At 40.4% G+C, this 6,462-nt stretch overlaps 1 pseudogene; it reads left to right on the top strand.

The window, feature by feature from the left end:
• The first annotated feature begins 3,559 nt into the window (after nucleotides 1-3,559).
• LOC145402454 (5S ribosomal RNA) lies at nucleotides 3,560-3,676 on the top strand (annotated as a pseudogene).
• Nucleotides 3,677-6,462: the final 2,786 nt, after the last annotated feature.

Below are 6,462 nucleotides of genomic sequence, written 5' to 3'. Positions count from 1 at the left end.
TTCGGGGCAACTCTCCCGGGTGGTGTCCAGCTACTCCTGCAGGAGTTAGCTGACTTTAAAGGACACACGGAGGCCGTGGTCTCTCTTGTACTTAGGGAGGGTAGCACAGAGGCGACTCTCTCTCTTGTCTTCACAACTGCCGTGGCACCAGTGGGTCCTGGGACCCACTTGTGGCTTTGTGTGAGGGTCTCTTACCCTTGGGGTGGCTAGGGGTGTGGGCCCCGTATAGTCCACTATTGGGCCTCCTGCCCTGTTTGTTATAGAGGGTTCTTCTCCCTCGTTAAAGGACCTCCTGTCCTGGTTGTGGCAGAGGGTATTTCTCCCTCGTGGCTCATGGTGGCAGAGGGTACTAGCCCCTCGTGACTCACCAGGGTTATTGCAGCAGAGGATGGTACTTCCTCGTGGCTCGCGGTGGCAGGTGTAAACACCTCGTGGCTCACCTAGGGACCTCCTATCCCGTTGGGGTGAAGCTGTGGTCGTCACCACAAAACTACTAGGGACTGATGTTGTATCAGTCCCACCCCACTGCTGTCGATGGTCAACCCGCCGTGTAATTTGTTGCGGATCTAGGCTCACCTGGTGTTGAGGTAGTTGCGGGAAGAAGGGGCACAGGTCAGTGGTGGTTGGATGACCCTCTTGCCCCGGGTCACTAACCTGACCGTTATCTCCTCCTCGGGTGGTGGGGTGGTGGTGGCCCGGTGGTGGTGTGGGGGGTGGCGGGGCGGAAGGTCCGGTCGCGGGCATTTTAAACCCAATAGTTTGAGGCTGCTTATAGTTATTACTTTCGTTCCAAATTTTGTATATGTCACTACATTGCGTTACGAACACACAACGGTACGCGCGACAGTGTTGGTTAGCATTTTTTTTTTACTTCCTTCACAATGAACACACTTACGTGCATGTATATTTCATGATTGACTACTGATTACTTATTTTTATGAATTCCTTTGTATTTTATCCATGTGTTCCTGTTATCAGGTGTGTCGGCTAGGGTCAATCCAGGCTATCACAACTGTGATTAGCACCGGCAAGGTGCAAACATTTCCCACCACACATCCAGGTGTGGTTACTTTCAATGTACTTGAAAAGCAATGCGTTGCATATGTTTTCCTTATTTCTGTTATAATTGGCCACCAGATTATATGAGGCTCTGTACTTTTCATTACTTTCATCCAAAATACTGTGTATGTCTCTTTCTCCTCAACGATGCGTTACGAACACACAACGCTACGAGCGACAATTTTGGTTACTTTTTTTTTTTTTTTTTTTTGGCACTTCCTTCACAATGAACACACTTACGTGCATTATGTTTCACGACTGAATACTGATTACTTATTTTTATGAATTCCTTTGTATTATATATACTGTATGCATATATAATATACCTGTATTTGTCCCGAGGTTTGGACAGTACATTAGTTTAGTTTTGTGAGTCCTCTCAACTTTATTATACTGAAGATTCTTTTCCTCATTCTACTGAGTAAGTATATTAATAAAATTATACTTGTGAACAAAGTGATAAAGGAAACACACGAAACAGAAGTTTAGTTGACTGTTTTATGTACATATTAAAATACCAGGTGAGAACTGACAACTTCTGGGAACTTGTGAAGGCTCCCACTGACTATGGCTTTGACAATGTTCCATTAATTCATTCCTAACTGCCTTAGTGTGATGATGCTGTGGAAAACCAGAATACAATGCTTAAAAAGATGACTATAAGGGTAATTCAGACTATCTGTAATACTATATCTTATCTACCTTTCTGACTCTTAATGCCTGGTACGATACATGTAAATCTGGTTACACTTCTTATATACATACTACAAGCATATCTAAATTACAGTACATACATTTAAGTGTAAACCTTCAACAGAAAATATAAGATTCTGATAAAATACTGAAAATGCAAAATAAAAATGTCCTACAGTACTGTACTATCACATACTCACCTGGATTCGACAGTGTGGGCAGAATTTGGACTGATGTGTAGGAGATTCATGCAGTCCCCCAACATGAACCCCTGCTGCCTCTGGTACAACACATGCTTGTTGTCACATGAACTTGATGACTCTGTGAAATGGAATTATCACATATCTACATGGAAGTGAACAAGTTACTACATGACAGTATTGTGACACCAACTCTAATATATGGAAGTGAAGACTGGACCTTATTGGAGGGAAAGAAGTCAAAAGTGAGAGCAGTGGAAATTACTTATTTGAGAGGAGCATGTTGAGTCACATGGAGAGACAGACTGACAAATAAGGAAGTGAAGAAGCGTTGTGGTGTGGATGTGGATGTGATAGGACGCATTAGGAGAAACACACTGAGGTGGATTGGCAGTGTGGAGAGGATGACGTCCCTAACAAAAGTTTAAAGGCATGGACGCTAATAATTTGAGAGGAGCATGTTGAGTCACGTGGAGAGACAGACTGACAAATAAGGAAGTGAAGAAGCGTTGTGGTGTGGATGTGGATGTGATAGGACGCATTAGGAGAAACACACTGAGGTGGTTTGGCCATGTGGAAAGGATGGAGAGTGAGAGACTGATGAGGAGAGTGAATGTGAGTGAGGTGGTGGGGGGGAGGGAGGGGGAGGCCAAGGATAAGATGGAGAGATGGAGTGGAGAGGTATATGAGAGAGGGGGGTGTCCGATGGAAGCAGGGCAGTGAAATGGTGGGGGACAGGGCGACATGGAGGTAATTTGTTTGTGGCCACCCCTTGCGGGATTAAGGCGTCTGGCAATTGATAGACATATTTACATCAGAAAATAATTCTTCTAGAAGAGTGGTAAGCTATGAAAAAAAAAAAAAAAAAAAAAAAAAAAAAAGGGAAATGTTAATTTCATACTGTTCTACCCTCTCTGAGGTGTAAGGGTCTGAGGCACAGTGACCCCTGTCCAATACAATTATGGAAAGATGACCACCTTACTTTCCTAAACTGTTTTCCACTGTAATAATAATCCCCAGTGTTCCTACACATATTTACAATACAGTATTTATGATATGTACCACTAAAACCTGGCAGGAACTATCTTATGCTGCCCTCGGGCTTATGGAAGTTTCTGAACCCAGATTCACGAGTGGTCATACATTCCAGCGCCTCCCTTATTGGCCATGCTGCTCCCCTTCAGTGCTGCACTACACGGGTGGCGTTAGCCAAGGTCTCTTGTGTCCCGCCCTCTTTCAGCTCTACTTGTTGCTGATTGACTATGATAATTCTTTTTCTTATTGACAGAATAATGAGCCCTACCATGAAATAATATTGTATTATTTACTTTTACTTTGAATTCATATCTGTATGACAAACGAAGCACTAAAATTTGCTAACTGAATCAAAATAAGTTTGAAAAGAACCAACCCACCTCCTCCCGCAACTGCAGTTTTGGCACCAAGAAAGTTCGAAGCTTGGCAATAACACATCACAGCTGTGCTGCTACTACCATAAAACATATCGTCAACTCTTTGTCATGTCTGGTAAGTTACCGGAGTATCATAACCATTTTATAATTTTGCTTATTTTCCTTATTTCCTTCATTAATTTTCTTTAAATTAGAGGGATCGAATACCATGTTGAGTACACCGCTTCCCGTTCGATCAGCGAAGTTAAGCAACGTTGGGTCTGGTTAGTACTTGGATGGGTGACCGCCTGGGAACACCAGATACTGTTGGCATAACCCCTACGTGTCAAGTGGGGTTGGTGGAGGATTAGTGCCCCTCCCTGTAAAACAGTTAACTCTAAGCCATTGGCCACCCCGTTTGGGATACATGGCGTCTGGCAATGAAAGAATGAATGAATACAGAAGTAGGAAAACGAAATGTCACTGGCTTTGCCTACTCAATACAGAAGCTTACATAAATTGTATTCTGCCCGTCGCATCATAATATTGTCCTTGGGCTATAGCAAAACGGTTACAGTATATGTATTTGTATTTTTCTATAATGGACACATGGGCATCATCCAAGTGGGGGAAAGAGGGAAATGTCCCCCCACTTTTCTTTTCAATCGGGGGGGGGGGGACAGTAGTAATACAAGTCAGAATAATATTAGAAATTAAATATAGCTCAATTGATTTAGCCAAGTTTGCTTTTCCTCAATATTTATAACGAGAGTATGTGGGTGTTGTCTATCTATCTACTGCCATATGCCATAATCCTGTAAGGGGTGGCCATTTGACTTTGAGTTATTCGTTTTACATGGATGGGCACTAACCCTCCACCAACCCACTTGTTGACACGTCCCTATCAAAAGTTTAAAGGCATGGAGGTGAATAATGATTTATATCAACAATACTGTATAAGAAATTTTATTCTATACACATGAAGTCATTGAAACCTGACAAAGGGAAAAGGTGTGTGTGTGTGTGTGTTCTTACCTTACCTAATTGTTCTTACCTAATTGTATCTTTACAGGAATGAGTCAAGCTCGTACTGTCCCGTGTCTTAAACCATATTTATCGTACATATCCTTAAATTTGTGAATTGTTTTGGCACACACTATTTCATTCGGTAGGTAATTCCATTGATCAATTGCTCTGTTTGGGAAACTGAATTTCCTTACGTCTTTATCACCTCTCTTCTTATGCAGTTTTTTGCAGTGTCCTCTTGCTGATGCTTCTCCATATGTTAAGTAATCATTTATGTCTATTTTCTCCTTTCCTGATATGCATTTATATAGCATTATCATGTCACCTCTTTTCCTTCTCTCCTGTAGTGTTGGTAGATTCAGTTTATTTAGTCTTTCTTCGTAGCTTAGGTCCCTTAAGCTTGGTATCCATCTTGTAGCGGCCCTTTGAACTTTTTCAATCTTGTCTATGTGCTTTCTGAGATGAGGACTCCAGACTACTGATGCATATTCCAGGGTTGGTCTAATGAATGATGTTATTATCCTTCTTAGCATGTCTTCATTTATGTATGTGAATGCTATTCTCATATTTGCAAGCAGTGTATACATGTTCCGTACCTTCTCGCTGATGTGGTCAGCCGGGGATAGTCTGTTATTGATAATCACACCTAGGTTTTTCTCTCTTTCTGATGTATATAGGGTTTTATTTCCTAACTTATAATCCCAATCAGGTCTTTTTCCACTTTTACCAAACTTGATTACATGACACTTGTCCACATTGAATTCCATTTGCCATGTACTACTCCATTCATGAAGTTTATTTAATTCTTCTTGTAGCTCTTTACAAGAGTCTGTGTTAGTAATTCTCCTTTGTATTTTTGCATCATCTGCAAACATATTCAGATAGCTCTCATTTCCAGTGTTACTGTTTATATCATTTATATACACTAAAAACATGATTGGTGCCAGCACTGAACCCTGTGGTACTCCACTAGTCACTTCTTTCCATGATGAGTAGTTTCCTCTTAGTACCGGTACTGTCCTCATTTCTCTTTTTATGAGAAAGTCTTGCATCCAACAAAACAGTTTGCCTCGAATTCCTCCTTGATGGTACAGTTTCCATAAAAGTCTTTGGTGTGGTACTGTGTCAAAAGCTTTCTTGAAATCTAAATAGACACTGTCCACCCATCCTTCCCTTTCCTGTATTGTGTTTGTTACTCCGTCATAGTAGCTCAACAGATTAGTAACACATGATTTTCCTTTTCTGAAACCAAACTGTCTTTCTGTTATCATGCTGTGTTCTTCTAGATGATTTACCCAAGCTTTTCTAATAAGTTTTTCTAATACCTTGCTTACAACACTGGTCAGTGATACTGGTCGGTAGCTGAGTGGATTTTGTCTATTTCCTTTCTTGAATAAGGTGACAATATTTGCTTTTTTCCAAATATCAGGTAGTTTACCTTGACTCAAGGATTTCTTGAAAATTAAAAATAATGGTTTACATAACTCCTTTGCACATTCTCGTAATACCCAACATGAAATTTCATCAGGACCACTTGCTTTTCCTGTCTAATCTATTTAACTCCTCCTGTATTACTTTTTCTGCTATTTGTATATCTGGTATTGTGTGTGGACATGCGTGTTCCACATAGTCCCTCTCAAAATTTTTTTCTTCTGTAAAAACTAATTGGAAATTCTTATTTAGTGCTTCACAAATATCTTTCTCTTGTGTATAAGTGATTCCCTCATCCGTAATGGATTGTATTATATCTTTTACTTTAGTTTTGCTTCTGATATAGCTGTAAAACAGCTTTGGTTGATCACTACTTTTATTTATTATATCCTCCTCAAACTGTTTTTGGGCTTCCCTCCTTATTCTTGTATAGTCGTTTCTTGCCTGTTTGTAATTATTATACGCCCTTTCACTATTGTGTCTTCTGTATCTATTCCACAACAAATCTCTTCTTTCTTTTGATTTTTTACATTCTGTATTGAACCATTTCTGTATTTTCTTATCTGCTTCTTTGTGCTGTGGGATGTACTTCTGGACTCCTATTTCATAAAATTCACAAACTTTTTATATACAGCATTTAAATCTTGTCCTCTAAGCTCATT

This window comes from Coenobita brevimanus, chromosome 57 (genome assembly GCF_032717465.1).
Source record: "Coenobita brevimanus isolate Jiangsu-jjx chromosome 57, ASM3271746v2, whole genome shotgun sequence".
NCBI lineage: Eukaryota > Metazoa > Arthropoda > Malacostraca > Decapoda > Coenobitidae > Coenobita > Coenobita brevimanus.
This window is presented reverse-complemented; position numbering and strand designations above follow the sequence as displayed.